Raw genomic sequence first — 22,754 nt, forward strand, 5'->3', positions numbered from 1 at the left:
TCTAATGGTTTTTTTTTTTGTTTCTCTCATTTTTTTATTTGTGCATGATTTGAATTCAGTAACAATGTCGTCGGCTCCTGCAGTAAGTTTGCCCACTTTTTGATGTCATATATTAAGCTTGTAGTTTGTGGTTTTGCAGTTGCCTGGTTCGCAATTTATGTTATAATATATTATATTATATTGTGTTAGTCACGTTTGTTTTCTGGCTCTTCCGCGACTGCGTGTTTCCGCTCGTGCGAAATAAGGGACCTGCTCTTCCCAGCATTGCCAAGATTAATAAAGTTTATTGCAATGACACCATAGATTTTACACCAATCACATACCAACACACTCTATATATATATGCCCAAACATGGAAAACGCCATTGCCATGATGCGTGCTGCACCATTCACACGGCGTGAACTCCGCGTGCTGGTGGCGGTTATGGACCGACGCGTAGGCCGCGTTGGGCGTTTTATCCCTAATAGGGTAAAACGCGAGGCCTACGCGGAGGTCCGCCGCTTGCTACGGTGCCGCCTCCGCAGCCGCAGATCCATTATTCAGTTAGAGAGGCGCTGGAGCGACCTGAGGAGGCGCACGCCAGAACTCCTGGCGGAACTCCGCCAACAGATACGGAGCCTACGTGTCCGCAGTAAGTAACATTTCGTGCAAAAAACTAATTTTCGCAAAACCTTTGCATACTATCGTGGTGTGTTTGCGCAAACTTGCGTTTATATATTTTGCAATAGTGTAGTTAGGATATTCGATGTTGGATAACTTACATTCTGAAGTTTGGCATTTTAATAAAAAAAACTCTGCTTATGGCTTTAAAACTTAAGTGTTAATATCAAGATTTCTCAGAACAAATTATGAAAATCACACATTAAGAGTGAATTGACGGTGCCGAATATTCAGGCAATCCTGGGGAGACTCATGTTGGTTACGTATGGTACTGACTGTATGTTGTTGGCCATAATTAATGCACAGGATGGGTTTTGAACCAAAATATTGCATCATTGTTTTTTTCCAAATTTTAAATTATGTGTTTAAAAAAGCAGTTGTACAAATTTTACTAAGTTACTTTTAAAAAAATTTCCAAAATTGAAACACACCATTTCTATTTGATATATTTAAATTATGTTTGTTTGATAAGGGCAACATCAGCATGCAATATATTTAACTAACTTAGTCATGTTAACTCGGTTTATTTAACATGGACCAGAACAGAGTAATAGGTTTTTTAATTTAAATATGTTGGTTATTTATTGTAACACAATATTTTTCATTATAGGGCGAGCACAACGGCAACCTTCCCCATCCCCTTCCCCATCACCCTCACCCTCTCCTGACCATTCAACCTCTCCACAACCCTCACCCTCTCAAAGCACCTCACCCTCTCTTGCCCAAACCCCCTCTCCACAAACCACACCCTCTCCACCCACCTCACCCTGTCAGGCCCCCTCCCCCTCTCCTGCCCAAACCCCCCTCCGCAAACCACACACTCTCCAGCCACCTCCCCCTCTACAGCCCAAACACCCACTCCGCAAACCACACACTCTACAGCCACCTCACCCTCTCTTGCCCAAACCCCCCCTCCGCAAACCACACACTCTCCAGCCACCTCACCCTCTACAGCCCAAACACCCACTCCGCAAACCACACACTCTACAGCCACCTCACCCTCTCTTTCCCAAACCCCCTCTGCGCAAACCACACACTCTCCAGCCACCTCACCCTCTCCACCCACCTCACCTTCATTAACAAAAACCCCCTCTCCTGCCCAGGCCCACTCCATTTCCCAAACCCCATCACCAGCTCACACCTCCTCTCCAGAACAATCCCACTCTTGGTCTAAATTTCCCTCTCTGCCCACCTCCCCCTCTGTGTCCCCTAAACAAACACCACCACCCTCACCCTATCAATCTGTACCTCGCTCTGAAAGCACCTCCCCCTTCCATCCTCTCACCCAATTGGACCCGCCTTCCCCCATCCTGCCTTCTTCCCCCATCCAGCACCCATCCCCCATCCAGCCTCCATTCCCCATCCAGCACCCATCCCCCATCCAGCCTCCATCACCCAGCCAGGAAAATTCCCTGACAGAATGGGCAGCAGAGGCCCCGGAGCCACTAGAGGGAGGTGGCCAAGTGGCAGAGGAGAGTAAGTTGGCACACATTCATTTACATTTTATTGAATTAATTATCAAAATACAAACATTGCTGAGTATGCTTTTGTGTTGGTATGATACTATTTTGTCATTTAAACATCCATGATGTATATCATTTATTATGAAAGTGTGCTTTGTGGAATTGTGATGTAATAGCTAATGTGAGTTATGTTTAAAATATGATTTTTATTCTGCATTTCAGATGTTGCCATTGGAGATCCCACAAGCCTGGGAGCCATCGTTGGCAGAATGCAGGCGAATGTGGAGGCCATGTTGGCCGAAATTAAGAATTTGGCAGATTTAATTTAAAAAGCAAAAAAAAAAAAGGTTTAAATAATAATTAAAAATTTGTTTCCGTTATGCGCTTGTGATGTTTTTATTGTCCAAACATTAAAGCATATTGCAAAGAAGAAATAGGTGAACCCACAAAAAAAAAAAAAAACACTAGTATTATTCTTAATTCTTACATACAAATTAGGTTAGTTAGTAGCTTCTTTTTTAAACAAACATGTAAACACAGACATTCACACACTAAACATACACACCAAATTAAGCTAGTTACATTTATGTCAGGCACAGTTTACACATCTCTTGAACTACTTACAAAATAAACATGGTAATGTACAATTATGCCTGCAAAGTGTTCTTGAGGTATTCTTTGAAGACTTAATTGGTCATGCACACAATCAATTAGTCCACTAATTGGTTTTCTAATTGAGAGACGCTTGCTGAGTTAGAATTGCAAGGTGTCATCTAAATTAGAAAGAAAAAGGCATTGGTGTGCGTTTGTTTGCACAAAACTTAGCATATTTGAGAGAAATGCGTAAATCTACGTTAATATCGTATTTTTGCGATGATGTGTGTGTGTATGCGTTGGATTCGCATAACTGCGTTGGAATATGGCATACGCCTACCGTGTGCAATACTGCGTACAAAATAGCAAAATTACGTTCGGGGCGGGTTTTCGCAATTTTACAACATTATCGCAACATTGCGATTATGCTGTGCGAACGAAACACTTAGCGATCAACTCGGAATGAGGGCCTATGTTACTATTCCCTGCATATGAGACAGATAGCAGTGAAGAGCGGAGGTAGAATTGAGGCAACTCATAGTCCGGTAGTCATGCAGTACCCATATCAATTGTTGTATCTTTTTTCCAAAACACATTTTATAGGCCAAAAGAATCATTGGTTTCATTATAATTCAAGATTTGAAGCCATAGAATCATTTCACATTTTTTTAAATATACAAAATTTATGTTTAGAGAATGCGTACATAACATGGATTGCCAGATCAGGCTGTATGTATTCTCAAAAGGATGATACAAGATCAATGTTTAAAGCACGTGCGTATTGATATAGAAATATCTTGTGTTCCTATTATAAATGTTTGAAGCGCAAAAATAAAAGCATTTTATTGTAACGCTATTTAATGACAAGACATGCATATGGGAGTCATTCTAATCCGAAAACGTCCACATATCGCATGATTCTATTTCCAACACCATGTAAGTAGAACATACATCTTAATGGTCCATCTTGGCTTTATATCTTAGTCTTTCTTAATAGTTAAGGTTAGAAGTTACACGTAAAGAACAAAATGGCGGATTGGATGTAGCGGTGGTTAGTAAGCTTCCTGGAAATGATTGCGACATGGTAAATATAGGGCAACATTTCCTCTGAGTGCAGTCTCTGTTAAGCTATTATAATGCTTTTGACTATAGTGGAGCCATCTTTATAAGCAATTAAAACAATGCATGTACATTACTGTTATGAACCACAAGCAGTGGTTCATTCCTGTTACTTTCTGTTCATGTATTTTGTATTTTAGTTCTGTTTACATGCCAGGATTTCCCCTGTACCTGTTTAGAAGACTCTTGTTGGCCGCCGGTGGTGAGTCGGTGTAATTGCAATCTGGCTCTTGTCTGTGTTAGACTCACCTGCAGGTGTTTGTGCAATTACCTTGTGCCTGGCTTCAAGCCATCCTGATCGGGGCGTGTTCCCTTATTACCTAGCTACCTCTGCAGTTCTGGGCTGGTGATAGACGTTTGTAGCTATACCTGGATGTTCCTGATTTGTGTCTGGTCCAGTATTGCATCTGTGTCCTGACCCTGTCTGATACTGGAATCTTGTGTAATCAGTTCTGTCAGAGTCTGGAACTTCTTGTGAGCTGCTTCCTACCCTGGAGCGTTCCTGTCCTGTAACCCAGTGATTCTGTCAACCTTTGATCCTGTGGTCCTGAGTCCTGGTGTCCGGAAGACTGTTATGGGAATCCTTCCAGCTTTCCATTCCTGTGAGCCTGTGTCTGCGGCCTCGGGGTTCCAGTTCTCCTGCCTGTATTAGGTCCGGTGTTGTGAGTAGCGGCTTTGCCGCATCTTACGGCCTTGGCCGTATCTGTCCGTTATTTTCCTTTGGTATTTTCTGCAGAGGGTTCTGCGTATGCTGTCATCGCCGGTACACAACAGTATTGTGTCAGCGTGTGGTCAGCATTTCCTTTGTTGTAGTTCGTCTTGGCGGCTGAGCCGCACATACTTTTGTTTGAGTTCTGTAGTTGCCCCTAACTCGGGTTTCTGTTTAGTTAGAGGTTCCCCTTGTTCTCGCCCCATCTCAGTTTACGCCTTGTCTCCAACTAAGACCGGGGGGCATCGGAGTTGGGCAGACATAATCCACCCTTCAAACGCGGCTGCCGTGGGCCCAAGCAAACATAGTCTCGCAGGCGTCGACTGACCACGCGGGTGAGACAACGGAGTCAGGGGTTCTGTAGGGGTTGCTGCTGAACTCCATTCCTAGCCGCAGCATTACGTTCCTGGCTCATCCACCCAGTTTCAATAGTACCAAGTACAGTGAACGTAACAATTACTTAACCTTTTTCTTAAAGAACCTTTTTCATTTCCACATCAGTGTGTAGAGTATATTGACTCTTGTTTTTTATTGACTATTGATTGTATGATCTGTGATCACAGACAATATGCTTCTCAAAGGGGGACCACTGTCTGAAATAGCGGACTTATTTTGCAGTAGTCATCATGGGTTCCTCATTGTGCTGAGAGTGGATCAAGTACTCTGTAACATTATTGCAGTGATGTCACCGGCTCTGCCACATCACAAAGAGTCGGATCAGGGGAGGTTGGGGGGGGTTACACACTGACATTGCCAGCTCTCCCTCTTGTGCAGCAGCAGAAGGAAGAACAAGGCAGACAGAATGTGAGCATGACAGTAGACACAGGAGTACAGGTTTCACAAGCTACTGACTGAACTTACCAACAAGAAGAGAGATAGGAGGGAGGAGATAGCTGTAAGTGACCCAGAGGTTATTTGATAAGAGCTACGGGACTGGAGAAAGAGACAGAGAGTCCTCCTGAGTCCTGTTCCAGTGTGTAAGAGTTTAGACAGAATCTGCTGCTATTCTTGTGAAAAGATAAATGGTATATTTTATTTTTCTATGTGTATTTTAAGGTTGTTTAAGTTGTCTTTGTTCCACAGCAAGAAATCTTTGTAAAAGAGTTGCCTCTCAATTAGGTGGAGCTATAAACAGTACCCAGGCATTGTTTACCTATTAGTGTAAATCTAATATACACCATTGGTTTAAATGTAATATACACAATCTAATATACATCTCTGTCCCTGTAGCACATTGCTGCACTTGCACTGTGCAGTCACATAGTGGGGATGGGGCAGCAGGATGACAAGTGGGGGGGTGCTGACAAGATGTGGAGGGCCGGAGTAGTCGGGGCGGGCCCCCCTGTCTCAAGTGCCCCGCCCCAAGGCTTAATCCGGCCCTGCCATCACCAATCAGTAAAGAAAGAGGAACCCACTTGGTTAAAACATCTTTTGTTCCTGGAAACCCATCCAGTACTGAGCACAAGTGGAGCTCATTATTCAAAACCAGACAGTATATCTTCAGGTTGACTCCAACTTTCCCTTCACAATTAAGGGGTTAAACACTTGGAATTTACCAAGGCTTATATGTTATTTTGGGTATTTGGGAATAGAGGGACATTACGTAATGCTTTTGGTCATAGATTTTAGTAGTATATTGAAGTTTTGTATGTGGTAGGTGTAGGTGTCATTTGATAACCTTTTGTGACTTGATATTTCTCTGAGTTGTATAATGGATGCTTTTCAGATATGTAATATAGGATATAGATACTATTTCTAGTTTCTCTGCTGATTTGAATGTAGAGACCAATTTCACATTATTATTGTTACTTAATATTAAAAGCTTCCTCCAGACTTTCCAAAGCTTGTTCCTTTGTTATTTTCCTCCAGTCCTCTGGCAGTACAGCCAGCTCTGCTTCATATTCTTCAGCAAATTGCTGGTTAAACTGAGCAAAAATGTATTTCCAGTAATCAGAGGACTTGATGCTGGCATCGGGTTGGATGGCCCAGTCAGGGTAATATGTACGATACTCTCTGTACGGGTGTGGATTCCAATTAGTGTCCCAATTTTCAAATGTAGCTTTTGATACAACAGCAGTGGAACATATGTCCGTGACCAGTGTCTTATCTCTTAACCGTCTGTACTGTCCTAATCCTCTTGATCTGTGGACAGATGCGGAATGCTCCTTGTGATTACCCCCTACATTCTCACAGGGGACTTTACAGAATGGACACTGATGTCCACATCCAATCACCTTCTTACACAGCTCATCCTGAGGCTTCAGTGAGACCCTGGATAGTACAGTCTCAATGTCCAGTGATCCCAGCTCTGACAGGATTTGTTCCTCTATGGTGGGGAGATAGGACAGAATGTCCTCAGAGAACTGCCCAACATCTGCTGTATTGCAGAAAGTGACCACCTGCATCTCATTCTGGGAAATTACTAATTCTTCCCTAAATAATTCACAAAACTGCTCTAAAAATGCTGAAATTGTTTCTACTTCTGAATATTTTCCCCTATTAAGAACATCTTGGATTCTTTTAGTGATTGCACACAATCTTTTTTGTAGTAAAGTAGAGCAGATGGGTTTTGATATTTTCTTGCAATATACTGAAATATCACATTTTTCACAAACCGCTCATATGAATTAATATATTTTAAATAGTTTTGGAATGAATTTTCCTCTAGTAGCTTCTCCAGCACAGATCTCTGGAAATTGCTTCTGCTGCTAAATGTTGTACTATCAGAGCTGTGTAATATCTCATCCATGATTTCCTCCCCAAGATGCCTCAGAATATACTCAGTTAGTGCCGGCCTCAGGCACAGCTCACAGAATTTCTTGGCTCTGTTCTGACACTCATCTTTCTCCTGAAATATACTCTGAAATGTAGAAAAATATTGTGGTTTTAACTTTTCTAGAGCTATTTTGGGGTCATTTTCTTGGATAAAGGTATCATGCATCTTCTGGAAAGCATCAGATGCTTTCCCAAAGATGAGCAGTTTAATGTCCAACTCAAACTGTGAGGAAAAATGTATCTTGTTACGGTTTCCTTCCTCTAGTTTAGCATTGATCATGTGCAGTAATTCCTGGCAGTAAGTGTCATCATAGTCAACATGGGAAGTTACTTTCTCTGTGACGTATGTATCACATGTATCTAACAAGGATGCAGCAAGAGCTGCGACCCTATCATAGTTTTTTTTACTAATATATAAATCGTTGCAAGTTAATTTAGTCCAAGAGACGTCAATGTGCTTTTTATCCATCTTAAATTCTCCATGTCTATAACCATCTAAACTCATCACATTAGATAGGTTTTGATTTATCCCTGCACCCTTCCCACTCATCTTCTTTCTCAGCAGATGAAGCATTGCTTGGCCAATGTCACGTTTCGGTAATTCCTCCATCTGTAAGTCACACAGTGTTTTCTTCCACATTGCTTCAAATTCTCGCTTTACTTCCATGTCCCCCAGATCACAGTTCCTCTTTCTGCAGCGTCTCAGGAGATCTGTAATTTTCTCTTCAATGAGCTTCTGAGATGTTTTCTGAATATTCTGTACCTTGAATTTGCCTTTCTGAATCGAAACAGCTTCACTGACCTTGCTGAGCGCGTTCCTTTCTAGTTCTCGCTTCAAGAAATTTACGTTCATGAAAAAATCATCTCTATATTGCTCTATGAGATGAACATTGTCAGATTTATTGTCAAAGTATTTCTCTAGCAGTTCCAACATTTGCTTTTCTTCATCATGTAGCAGCTGTTGGAGAGCGTCCCTATACTGAGCGCAGGTTTCTGTATCCAGCCTATCAGCAGACTGATTCCTAATACTGGTCTCTGTGCTCATCACACAGCTGTGAACGGATTTGGTGAATCCCCATTCCCACATTGAGTATTGTGCAGCCAGCTTGTTATAGGCTTCAGCTACCAGACTGTTCCTAAAGCTGAAGATAAACTTCTCGTGTTTAACTGCGTTCCACAGACTTTTTATCCATGTAATAAACTCAGGAATCCGGCATTGCTTGTGATCAGAGTTATGTAACTGTAAGAATTCAACTAAATAGTTTTTTAGTTCATAAACATTCTCACTGTAACCAAAATTTACTGGAGCCATTGGTGGGACCCCCAGCCACAGTCCGGGAATGTACCAGTTGTGTCTCTCTAGGTCATAGTCCATCACATCACTGAAAGCTGTAATTCCACTTATCTTCTCCATTTCGGCAGCAACCTTTGTCATTTCATTCAACTGTTCCAGAAGTTTCTTCCTATCTCTCATGTTCTTCTGATGAGCAGACACATCGCTCACGTTCTGATGTACAAACTGGCAGTTGGGCTTTTTCCCGATTTCTTTCATCCTAAGAAATGCATGGACCACGATCTGTAGAATATCTTTCATTTCTGATGTATTTTCCATGGCCATATTGACGATGGTGATGTCACTCAGCCCAACCACCAGTGTGGCCAGCTCATTGTCATGTTCATAACTATCCTCCAGAGAAGCCAACTCTGGAGCTTTCAGCCCTTCAGTATCAATCACCAGAATGAAGTCACAGCCCAGCTCCTCCTGGAAGGTCTCTTTCACCTTAATAAGAGTCATGAAGGCTCCTCGTGTGCATCGTCCACTGGCCACCGGGAACTGTAACCCAAACATGGTGTTCAGAAGGGTGGATTTCCCCGTGCTCTGTACTCCCAGCACAGTTATTACTCTCATTCTACAGTGTCCTCCCGTCTTGGTGTCCAGCTCTGTCAGGACATCAGTTATCCACCGCAGGGGGATGTTGGAGGCATCTCCATCAATCAGCTCCAATGGGAACCCATCCAGTAGAAGATCAGCAGCGATTCCTGGAAGTTTTGCAAACTGTTTTTGGGTTTCAACAATTAATCTCTCATTAACCATTGCACATTCAGCCTCATAAACCTGCCCCAGCTCACGTAGGAAATGCTCAATTCCCAATGAGCTGTCAGAGATTTTCTGATCCAGTTGCTTCAGTTCTTCAGGATTGTTTGATGTATTGTTACATTTCTCCATGTACTCAGACTGCAGGGTAGAAATATTATTTCTTGCAATTGAATCCAGTTCAAATTTCATCCATTTCAGAAAATAATGTTTTTCTGCTTGAGACAAATGGGCAATTGCATTAATAAATAACGAGATGCCATCGGAAATGCTGTGCTCATGTTGTTTCTTGTGAAGGGACTTTTGTCGCTGTATAAGCTCACTTCTATAGTCTTGTGTATCTTTTCCACCTTGTTTCGTCATTCTGCAAAGTTCTTTGTCTATTTTTGACAATTGTTTCCACAGATCTCCCTGTAATTTCAGTGTTCGGTTCTTATACTCGGCCACATTGCGTATTGCAGAGGTGATGTTCATGGCATAGTCACTTGCAGTCTGACATGTAGACACGTTTTCATCTACACAGATATAATCTCCATCGATCTCATCTTTAATACTAACCAAACTTCTTTGATAATTATTTAAAAGACTCTGAATGGTGTTTTGTATCTTTCTCACAAATGCCGCATCATTTCCTGTGCTGCCCTTATTAATAATGTTTTTTTTTTTCATTTTTAGCGGTGACATTAGACTGTTGATGTGATTCACAGTCTCTGTAGTTACTTTTTTACCAGAATTTGGAGTAAGGATGACGTAATACTCGGCCTCCGTGTTACTGCAGCTGGATAACAGGCTGAATTCTCCTTCACTAATACTCTCAACAAACACAAACACAGCAGAGGAGACTCGTGTCAGAAACGTGAACTGTTCCCAGCTGGACGCCAGGTCACCGCGTAGGTTGGTCACTGCGATGGGCTCTGGGAAGATGTCAGATTTACCACAAGGAAAATACCAGGAAATTTCCACAAGTCCATCAGATATTTGCCTCTCAATATCTCCTCCCTCCATATTATCATGAATGAAGAAGTTGTGATGTTGTTGTGGTGGATTAAGAACTTGATTCAGGATTTTAGATTTGGATAGTTTATTTGTCCCCAGTTTTACAAAGGAGAAGATCGGCATGGGAATATTCACAACATTGTCTTCTCTGAATCCTTTACTGTCAGCCAATGACTGAGGTCTCCATCTCTTCACAATGTCCCTCATTGCCCACAGCATGAAGGTGCATTCTGGGCCATCACCAGCAGGGAGCAGCAGAGGGACAGCAAACTGGCACATGGACATTTTTGATACAATCTCTTGCTGTAGAAAACTCTCTGAGCAATGCAGGACAGCACACACCACGTCCAGAGGGTGGATATAATGAGACAACTCATCCTCTGTTTCACTTGTTGGTAAACCAACTTCATCTTCAATATCCTCGGGACCCAGGTTATGTGGAAGTTCTTCTAACTGGGTGTTTATTGCAGTTCTGTTCAGGGCCATGAGCTTCCGTATAAAGTGCCAAGGAATATTTGTCATATCCTGAGGCTGAGTCTCATCCAGGTTCTCTGACCCAATCTCTAGAACATCCCTCAGGGTCAGCTTTGAAATGCCTTGTTGTTGTATATTTAATTCCTCCAGAACTTTTTGAAAAATATGTACTTTGTCTGTGAAAAGAAAACATTAGGTTACAGTATATTAATATTGTTATTGAACTTTAAAATAATACATTTATAGAATTCAATCTTTTCCATTACTTAATTTTCATAAATATACCTTTGTGTTTTTAAGTAAAGTATAACTAATTCCTAAAAAAAACTGTATATTTGGGCATATTTACCATTGTATATAGGGGTTCCCTCCCATATTGTACATACCAGGATTCCTGCGTCAGTGTTACTGGAGCATTAAGGGCCCACTGGGGAAGGCACCAGTGGGGGCCCTTGCTTAAGGGTGTGGCCAGCCACCACAGGCTTGGCCAACCATTAGAGAGGGCATAGCCTCCAGACAACATGGATACTACAGTGCATGGTTTGTCCAAACACCTGTGGATTAGTCCCACACTGGTCCTGCACAGATCTGTTTCAAAAGGCTATGCCAGGTCCTACCATTTTTGTCCCTGCTTGCTGAAAAATTCAGGAAACAGGATGCCTATGAGAGGAATGTACAAGACTTGAATGGACCTACTGTATTCAATGCTGGATTCCAAGTAAGAAAATTTTAAATGAGGTTTTAAATGTAAAATGTTACTCCCATCATTAAACCCTTAAAGGTGAATACATGATAATGTTAGAAACATGGGATCCTAATCCCACAGATTGAAAACATTGGAGTATTCATGATTAATACTGCACCTTGTGCAATGTGGACTTGAGACCAGTGCCTCTGCCAATTGAGCCACAACAGATGCTACTGTTCAGTGTTACCTTCTTTTATGCTTGAGCTTTCCGACCAAGACCCTTCTTTCCACCAACTTAATGGTCACAACTCCCCCCTACCTCATCACATCTGGTGCTTACCTCGGGGGGAAGCAACCTGCAAAGACCATATGACAGGGCAGGAGTCAGTGGTTAAAACTTGGGTTGTATTTGGACTTCACACCCTCAGGATAAGCTGTAGACTGGTGAAAGGATTTGACCTTATTTTCTTTAACCCTCGATGTGATGGCCTTACAGACGTCTGGAGTGTAAACTTTTAACCACAAGGTACATGCACAGACAAGCAGTTAAAATTCACACTGTTTATTATAAAGTTAACAAGAGTATATAAGACAATGCATATGGGTGGAACTGACAAGTGTAAAAGGGCTCATTGGCTTAGGGGTAGGTTCCTGGGTGGGGTACGTAGGGGTGGTTAATACTTGACATAACATAATTGGATATAGCAGTTGCCAGGCAGATGTTATATATGTTGCATCAGACGAAACTTAACAAAGGATCTTTTAGTAACACACAGAAGTAGAAAAAGCAGGTTTCATCTAGTAGAGAGCTGACCTTGGATGCCAGACCCACACAAGCCTGGTATCTGTATGAGAGACAAAGGCATCTAACACAGGGCAGCAGCATCCATTGCAAACACATAAGAGTTCATAAAGCATGTTTTAACCCTTCACTAGGGAAATAGAAATATTCACTTTTACACTGTAATTATTATAAGGAAACTGATCATATAAAAAGTAATATGTACAAAGACAGAAGAGGTAACCCTTCAATCCCCTCTTAGAATCATGATTATTATATGACATGATTCTTGAGTGAGGCTCCTTTCTTGTTTCTCCAGTTCTTGAGATATTGGACATAATCGTCGGGTCCCTTACTATCAGAGGAGGTGACAGGACTGGTGGTTATGTCATAATACATCAGGGCCTTATCAATGCCTTTGGAGGTAAGTTTCTTTCCACAGGGAATTACACAATAAACTATAATGCCTACAAGAATTAAAGTTACAAGTATGAATATGCTTATTTGCACAAGAGCCAGTTTCCAATTTTCAAACCATCCAAAATATTGGCTCCATGGGTTATCAATACCTGAATTTTTCTTAAGTTCTATGGATAAGGTTTCTAACTTGTTTATGGCTAAAGTAACCTTACCATTGGGACCAGTGTTGTCAGGAATATATGTACAACAGCCTTCCACCTTACTAATGTAAACACATGTACCGCCTTTTTCTGCTAGGATCATGTCAAGGGCCATTCTATTTTGGAATGTCATTTGGGAAGTGGCTTCTAGCTGTTCAGCTATACCTTTAAGAGCATCTTTGGTATCATTAACAAATCTTTGTTGATTATAATATATATAATTAATCCAGGCTACGTTTTTATTTACAGTTTCCCACATATGTAATAAATGTCGCCTAATGATCTAGTTTGGTTGACTAAAACAGTTGTTCTTTTATTTGCACAATACCCTGGTGGGAAGGTTTTTAAATTTCTCCCTGTTGTGGTGTTAGATGTATAACAAGTGTAGTTTCCAGGATATATGGTTATGGTGCTTCCTGGGTTGGGATTTTTTGACAATATGGGATATTCCCTTTTCCACATTTCGCACTGACTGTCATTTGTTTTGGTGTCATTAAAAAGGCTGAAAAAAACAATTTTCTTGTTCTAGGGGTATATTAAGGGGCACTGTACCTAGGTGGGGCCTAGATTTGCCACAGACATAACAGTTGCTTTTATTGTGTTTGTTAGCACTATACTTCATCCATTCCAACCAAAAATTAATGTCAGAGAAACCAGTTTCAATAGCTAGGGTGTCTTCAAAGGTAGGGTTAGTAATAGCCACCATATCTTTAAAAGTGGCAATATGGGGCTTTAAAGGTTTGTTTTGGGGAGCAATTTTAGGCTGGTATTTTGGGTTTTTATACATATCCCATAAATAAAACATTTGCCTTGCACTATAATACCCTGCTTGCCACCATATACCAAGTACATAAGTCTCATTGTCGCTTCTGCTAGGGTTCATTATGTTTAGTCTAAACCTGTATGAATTTGGGCCTTCATCCATCTTATGAATGGATAGTCTAGAAAGTAGGGGTACTCCATATTTGCTCCATCTATTCTTTGCAAACGATGGGCCATATTTCCAATCTACTCCTGTATTCCACCCCACAGCTTCCCAGGAATTACAATTAGATCCATAATATCTATTGTCATAGTACCATTCGTCAGTAACACAAATATATACTGTCTCAGACATTCCTGATTTCCTCCTTTGTTGTATATAATATTTGTCATCAGCAATTTTGGGGAACATAAAATAGTCAAGGATATATGTGGCTACGTGTGTATTGGAGGAATTGTACCACAAGGTGGGGATCCCATTAGTCTGTGTAATATCAACCTCACATATTGTGTGGTGAGTGAGGGCCAGTAGGGCTATCAAGGTAGTCCCCAGGATAAAGATAGGGGACAGGTTCCTCATCTTCTTCTGTTCTTCTTTCTTCGCTAGGTGGGAGGTCAGGGCTGTCTGCCCCGGTTCGTACCTCACTGGAATCACTTGCTTCCCTCTCTAGGTCTGGTCTAGGAACCTTTTTTACTCGGGATGCATGGATCCAGGTAGGACTTTCCTCTGTCAGGACTGCTGTTCGGGTAACTGCTACGACCTCTGTCTCTGGACCATAGGTGAAGTCTCCTGGGCTCTTGTTCCTGGGGAGCACCTTCACCACGACTCTGTCTCCGACTTTAAAGGGGTGTGTAGGTTCCTGTGGATTCAAAAGGGTTTTTACAAACAACCTCATGTTCAATTTCATTCAGTTTTGTTATCAGGGACCTGACATACTCTTCTCTGATAAGTTCTAGATCTCCCTCCTGTATTACTAATGGTTTCTTAGCCCAAGGTGTGGGAAAAGGCCTGCCCATTAGTATTTTAAATGGGGAGTAACCTAGAGTTTTCTGTGGGGTATTCAAGATGCTGGTGTTTAGCTTTATTAGGGTTGTTCCTGAGGCAAGTGATGCATCTGCTAACATACTGGTCCACAAGTGATTTGGCATTAGTAACATAAAAATCACTGGTTAGTAGGAGGAGTGTTGTGGCTTCACCACGGTGACCAACACCACGGCACTGGGCAACGAGCAAAGGGGCACTGGACTGGGGTATACAGGGTTTCCCCTCTTTGCAGATTAATCCTGATTTAGGATTTTTTCTGCAGAATTGGGTAAGTCCAGTCGGAGAGATCAGTATTAGTCGCAGCAGCTTGAAGTTGAGTGAGCAGATGGACGTTGTCAAGGGAGGGACATGCTCTAGTGAGTGCAATGAGTTCTGCAGCTTGCGCGGACTGATAAGGCATTGGTAGGGTCTCCAACACAGTATCAGGGAGGGTGACAATGGCATAGCCAGCCTGGTATGTATTGTCATTGGGCCTACTACAGGAGTCGTCAACAAAAACAATGTCTGCGCCTGGTATGGGAACGGGAGACATGTCAAGTCTGGGAGAAGTTTCAGCTTCAATGGAAGCAGCACAGTCATGTAGGTCGGGTGGTTCATCCTCGGGACCTTTCAAGCCTAAAAGGGCATTGAGAATGGGTGCAGGGCCAGAAGAACCAGCAGTGCACTTGATGGTAAGGGTAGGGTTACTCAAAAGGAGTACTTCATATCCACTAAGGCGTTGTGCTGACATGTGCTGTGTGTAAGCCTTTAAGTATTGCCAGGACATCATGTGTGGTGTGGAGTACTGTGATGTGGCCTAAAGTGAGGGTAGTGGCCATTTCTGCAACCATTGCACAGGCTGCCAAAGCCCTGAGGCAGGCAGGCATACCTTGTACAGACACTGGCATGACTTTGGAAAAAAAATGCCACGGGGCGCAACTTCCCTCCATGAAACTGTGTGAGCACCCCCGCCATGGTTTTACAATTGTCCCTTGCATATAGATGGAAAGGCAGCACACAACTGGGGAGGCCAAGTGCCGGACTTTTCATCAACATACATTTTAAACTTTCATATGCAGTTAACATTTCTTGTGACCATTGTACAGTTTTAGGTTTGTCCTTCAGTGTGGCTTGTCTCAAAATGTTATCACAATAAGAGCAATCAGATATCCACTGTCTGCAGTAATTTACCATACCCAGGAAGGACAGTAGTTCCTTCTGGGTAGTTGGGGTGACCAGGCCCAATACAGACTGTATGCATTGTGGACTGACTTTTCTCTCTCCCTGAGTGAGCACAAAACCTAAGTAATCAACATGCTTTTTACACCATTGCATTTTTATTTTGGACACCTTGTGTCCACATTCACAAAGCCAGTTTAGTAATGAAACACCATCCTCTCGGCAGGCCTCCTCAGTTTTACTACAGAGCAGCAGATCATCTGCATACTGTAGCAGGACTGAACCATGGTGAGGTTGCCAGGGCCTCAATGTGGCCTGGAGACAACAGGTGCGTCAATAATCTGCACCAGGTAAGTTGTTTACCCTCAAAAGAAAAGGCAAAAGTAATTGTGTCTGTGAATCTACAGGTATGCTGAAAAAAAAGGCATTCTTCAAATCAATTTCAGAGAAGAACACAGCATCTGCAGGGATTGCAGAAATGAGTGAGTTTACATCTGGAACAATTGGTGCAATTGGGACAATTAACTGATTGATCGCTCTGAGATCCTGTACAAATCCCAAACTACCATCAGCTTTGGCAACAGGGTTCACAGGAGTACAGTATGGTGATACACCATGTCTGAGAATACCCTGTTGTAAGAATTGCTGTATCATGGGGCGGAGACCTTCTATCTTTTCTGGTGAGAGGGGGTATTGCATAAGTCAGAACACAAAACACTGGCTGCTGCACCGCTGTCCACTAAAAAGGGAATTTTACTTCCATTTATAATAAGTGGCAGCAGAGGTGAATCTCACTATGACGGGAGAGTTGAATAAAGGCTGGGATACCCTCCTCCGGGCCCCGTCAGTGCGCGGGGTCTTTGGAATGTTCCCTGACTGCGGGGTTGGTTCTGTCTGTCAAAGCGTCTGGAGCTCTGATAGTTATGAGTGGGCGCAGGTTTCTTTTTACAAGCTACAGCGACAGGCAAAAAAACACAGGCAAAAAAAAAACTTCCTTCATATGTGTATAGCTGCGTCCTTTGCAAGTTTTGCGTAAATAAGATATACAGCCATCGAGGGTAATGGTGGGCTTGGGACAGTGTTTTACTATTATCTAAACTCTGGGTTATTGGTGCGTTAGGGATAGAGCTAGTGGACGCACCCTCCAGCAGTGAAGTTGGAAGCGATCCCATTTAGTGTGAAAGGGTTACTGCTGCCAAGAGATTTGTGTCTCTGAGCGCAGGATACATTGGAATGCAAAAGGGGGGGGGGGGCGAGAGGGATTTCAAAGACTTACAATTCCTCTGCAGCTTCGCTTCTGTGCTATTGGAAACTGACATTTTTTCTTAAATCTCCATATAGAAAAGGCAATTACTGCCTTCCCGTAGGAATGGGTCCCGTCCTGCTTTCTCTGTCCATCCCGCTAAATTATCCACCCATGGGTTAACTAAATAATACTCTGAGGTAGAGTTACGGGCAACATACATCCTGCATGTCTCACCAGGGAGGGGCGGGGGATATGCAGTTTTTTTACTCTGACTAGAGCCCATTGTCAGACAGTAATATAAATCAACAGTACAACTTTTAAAAGAAAATTATCTAAAATATACGACACTCTACTTATACATAGGTCCCTCCCATAGTAAAAATGCAATCTACACCAGCTTTCTACGCAATTTCCACAACAACCCACAACAACTGTCTATGCAATATCACAACAAAAATGCAGTTTACAAAAAAAACCTTCTATGCAATTTCACAACAAAAAGACTTTCTATGAAATTTCACAACAAAAAAAATGCAATTTACAAAAACTTTCTATGCATGCATTAGCTAACACCAGTTAATTAGTCATTGACAATATCACAATATTATCTGTATAATGAGAACATGAAATCTTTTGACGGGTACGCTTACCTTCGTACAAGATGTCAGAAAAAATACAGCGTTTTAGACAGGAAGCAAGAAAAGTGTTTGAGTAAAGATATCTGGCAGACGAAAACTTACCAGCCGTCTGGACCAAATATAAGAACTTATCTCACTACAAACATACAAAAATATATAGGCGATCAAATCGGGGTATTCTCTACGTTACGTATAGACTCCCAGGTCTATTTTAAGTATCCCAGATACTAACGTCTTTGGAGAAGTGCGCTCGGACCCCTGGTCCCTTCTCAGACGTATCTTTAAGTCCCAGACATTAAAGATTCTATGGTATCCCTGATACCTGTTTTAAAAACTTCGTAATATTAAGTCCCGGACTTAAATATTACCTTGTCACGTGTTCCCGGAACACTGACACGGATTCAGCTTCAGTGTATGACCGCAATCCTGTATGGCAAAGACAGACAATAAATCCTCTATCTTTATCATTCAGGGACGATCACTGAATCCCGGACAATTACCGATAGGTATTAAATTCCTATTTTTACCCCTTTTCACCACCTTACGTTATGAAAGGAAGGTACGCCCCGAATTTCATGTTTCATGGGGTTTTGTCTTTGCATTGAGAGAAGGTCAGGCAGTCAGGACATTTATTGAAATTAGATAAATTAGCTTAATTTTAAAAGTCAACATTCTGCATATTAAATACACATAATTACACATAAATTAATGTTTGTTTTATAGATATTTTGAGTAGATATTTTTGTGTTTTGGTTTTGGATCTTGATCCCTGCTCGTGTTTTGCCAAAACCACCCTTTCGGGTTTTGGTTTTGGATCGGGATGATTTTGGAAAAAAACATAAAAATTTGAGGGTAATTTTGATCCAACAGTATTATTAACCTCAATAACATTCATTTCCATTCATTTCCAGTATATTCTGAACACCTCATACCTCACAATATTGTTTTTAGGCCAGTTTTTCATTGTTTTTTTGTGTGTATGTCAACATAGGTTGACATGGACACGATATAAGTGGAGCAGAATACAGACCGTGAAAGTGGGGCCTCATGATCCTTCTCACTTTTTGGGTTTTAAGCAGGAGGTGTCAGAAAAGTTATCCTCGTTTGGCTCGCTGCGCTCATCATACTTCGGGCACTATTATATTCCCCCTACAGGTCCACTGGGATGGTAAAGTATGAACAAGTTGGTTTTAATGAAAAAAATCATGAAAAACTCATGTCGGCATTTTGACCTGTCGACTTTTTACATGTCGGTATTTTGACCTTGTTGGTATTTTAAATGTCGTAATTTGACCATGTCGGGATTTTGACTTTGTCGGGATTTTGGTCGTCAGTCAATTGTTGTCGGTATTTTGATTGTCGGGATTTTAATTGTCGGTAAAATGACTGCATCCCCTTTTAAAAACTAGGCCCCAAAGAGCACATGATGCAAAGAAGAAAAAGAGGTGCAATGAGATAGCTGGATGACTAAGCTAAGCGACCCAAGTGGGCGGCACAAACACCTGGCCCATCTAGGAGTGGCACTGCAGTGTCAGACAGGATGTCACTTTTAAAAACTAGGCCCCAAAGAGCACATAATGCAAAGAAAAAAATAAGAGGTGCAAGATGGAATTGTCCTTGGGCCCTTCCACCCACCCTTATGTTGTATAAAGAGGACATGCACACTTTAACAAACCCATAATTTCAGCAACAGGGCCTGCCAGACGACTGTGGCTGAAATGACTGGTTTGTTTGGGCCCCCACCAAAAAAGAGGCAATTAATCCCCCACCAAAAAAGAAGCAATTCATCTCTCCTTGCACAAACTGCCTCTACAGAGGCAAGATATCATCCTCATCCTCATCCTCCGATTCCTCACCCCTTGCTGGTAAATGTCTTCCTGGAGGAATGTATAATTCATTTTGGGGAACATCATCTTCTCCACATTTTGTGGAAGTAACCTCCTACGCCGATTGCTGACAAGGTTACCGGCTGCACTAAACACTCTTTCGGAGTACACACTGGAGGGAAGGGGGCAACTTAGGTAAAATAAAGTCAGTTTGTGCAAGGGCCTCCAAATTGCCTCTTTATCCTGCCAGTATACATATGGACTGTCTGATATGCCTACTTGGATGCTGTTACCCATATAATCCACCAACATTCTTTCAATGGTGACAACATCATATGCAGTGACAGTAGACATGTCAGGAACCGTCGGCAGGTCCTTCAGTTTAGACCAGATGTCAACACTTGCTCCTGACTGCCCTGCATCACCACCAGTGGGTGGGCTAGGAAATGTTATCCTTTTCCTCACAGCCCCTGTTGCGGGAGAAAATGAAGGAGGAGCTGTTGACGGGTCATGTTCTGCTTGAGTTGACAATTTTCTCACCAGCAGTGTCTCACTTGTGTCTGCCAGAAAGAGAGATACAACGTAGGTTTTAAACCTAGGATCGAGCACGGTGGCAAAAATGTAGTGCTCTGATTTCAACAGATTGACCACCCTTGAATCCTGGCAAAGCGAATGAAGGGCTCCATCCACAAGTCCCACATACTTAGCGGAATTGCTCTGTCTCAATTTCTCCAGCTGCTTCTGCAAAAGCCTGATGAGAGGAATGACCTGACTCAAGCTGGCAGTCTCTGAACTGACTTCATGTGTGGTAAGTTCGTAGGGTTGGAGAAACTTGCACAAGACGGAATTCATTCTTCACTGCGCTTGAGTCAGGTGCATTCCAGCTCCTTTGCCTATATCATAGGTGGATGTATAGGCTTGAATGACATTTTGCTGCTCCTCCATCCCCTAAAGCATATAGAGTGTTGACTTCCACCTCATTACCACCTCTTGGTTCAGGTGATGGTAGGGCAGGTTCAGGAGTGTTTGCTGGTGCTCCAGTCTTCGGCACGCAGTGGCTGAATGTTGAAAGAGGCCCGTAATTTTTTGGGCCGCCGACAACATCTACTGCACACCCCTGCCATTTAAAAAAAAATTCTGGACCACCAAATTAATTGTAGGTGCACAACATTGGACGTGCCACTGTGCGATGATGTCCCTCAGTTTCCGTAAGAGGTTGTCAGCGGTGTGCCTCTTACGGTAAGCGGTGATACACAGCGTAGCCAGCCTAGGAACGAGCTGGCGTTTGTGATGTTGTTGTTGCAGCGGGAGGCAAAACATCTACCCAGTGGGCTGTCACAGCCATGTAGTCCTTAGTTTGCCCTGCTCCACTTATCCACATGTCTGTGGTTAAGTGGACACTGGGTACAACTGCATTTTTCAGGACACTGAGGACACTTTTCTTAATGTCCCTGTACAGTCCGGCAATCGCTTTCCTAGTTAAGTGGAATCTAGATGGGATTCGGTACCGGAGACACACTACCTCTATCAATTGTCTAAAACCCACTGCACTAATGGCGGATATCGGACGCACATCTAACACCAACATAACTGTTAAGGCCTCAATTATCCGCTTTGCAACAGGATGACTGCTGTGATATTTCATCTTCCTCGCAAAGGACTGTTGGACAGTCAATTGCTTAATTGAAGTAGTACAAGTGGTCTTCCGACTTCCCCTCTGGGATGACGATCGACTCCCAGCAGTAACAACAGCAGCAGCAGCAGCAGTAGGCATACCACTCAAGGATCCTCCAGAGGAATCCCGGTTAGGAGAGGGCTCGTCAGTCATGCCAGTGACATGGCCTGCAGGACTACTGACGTTCCTGACTGAGGAGGAAATTGACGTTGAGGGAGTTGGTGGTGTGGCTTGCAGGAGCTTGGAAACAAGAGGAAGAAGGGATTTAGGTGTCAGTGGACTGCTTACGCTCTTACCAAAGTTTCTGAACTTGACAATGACTTCTCATGAATGTGCTACAGGTGACGTATAAGGGAGGATGTTCCTAGGTGGTTAACGTCCTTACCCCTACTTATTACAGATTGTCACCTGTTGTCCGGATTTGTGGAGAAATAATTCCACACTGAAGACGTAGCTTTTTTGGTATTTATCCCAGGCATGACAATGGGCTTTCTCATCCCATGGACAACAACTGTCTCCACTGGTGCCTTATTCAAACAAACCACATCACCATTAGAATCCTCCTCAGCACAAGCAACACCCATATCCTCATCCTGGTGTACTTCAACAGTGACATCTTCAATTTGATTATCAGAAACTGGACTGTGGGTGCTTCTTCCAGCACTTGCAGAGGGCATGCAAATGGTGGAAAGAGCCACCTCTTCACGTCCAGTGTTGGGAAGGTCAGGCATCGCAACCACCAACACACTTGGACTCTCCTTGGGGATTTGTGATACCATTTTAGAATGCACAGTTCTTTGATGTGCTTTTGCCAGCTTAACTCTTTTAATTTTTCTAGTGGGAGGATGAGGGCTTCCATCATCATGTGAATCTGAACCACTAGTCATGAACACAGGCCAGGGCCTTAGCTGTTCCTTGCCACTTTGTGTTGTAAATGATATATTGGCAAGTTTACGTTTCTCCTCAGACGATTTAAATGTATTTTTTATATTTTACTGAACTTGTCTTTTTGGATTTTACATGCCTTCTACTATGACATTGGGCATTGGTCTTGGCAGATGACATTGATGGCATTTCATTGTCTATGTCATGACTAGTGGTAGCTGCTTCAGCACTAGGAGGAAGTGGTTCTTGATCTTTCCCTATTTTATCCTCCAAATATTTGTTCTTCAGTATTTTTCTGGAGTTACTGTACAAAACAATATGCGGCACAGGAGAGAATACCCCTACACCACACAGGGCAAACGCTGCAAAAATTATTCGGATTAAATATTAATAACTCCTTTATTTGGAGTAAATAATATACAGCACAGGACACCACCACTGGACTTACATGGCAGCACCACTGGACTGGACTTATAAGGCAGTACCCCATGACTTTCATATGGCGTTACCGCAGGATTTATAAGGCTGTACCCCTGACTTGTAC

At 42.5% G+C, this 22,754-nt stretch overlaps 1 pseudogene; it reads right to left on the bottom strand.

The window, feature by feature from the left end:
- Positions 1 to 6,351: 6,351 nt before the first annotated feature.
- LOC134944431 (up-regulator of cell proliferation-like) overlaps positions 6,352 to 22,754 on the bottom strand; it is a 33,041-nt pseudogene continuing 16,638 nt past the window's right edge.

The sequence above is a fragment of the Pseudophryne corroboree genome, chromosome 7, assembly GCF_028390025.1.
Source record: "Pseudophryne corroboree isolate aPseCor3 chromosome 7, aPseCor3.hap2, whole genome shotgun sequence".
Lineage (NCBI taxonomy): Eukaryota > Metazoa > Chordata > Amphibia > Anura > Myobatrachidae > Pseudophryne > Pseudophryne corroboree.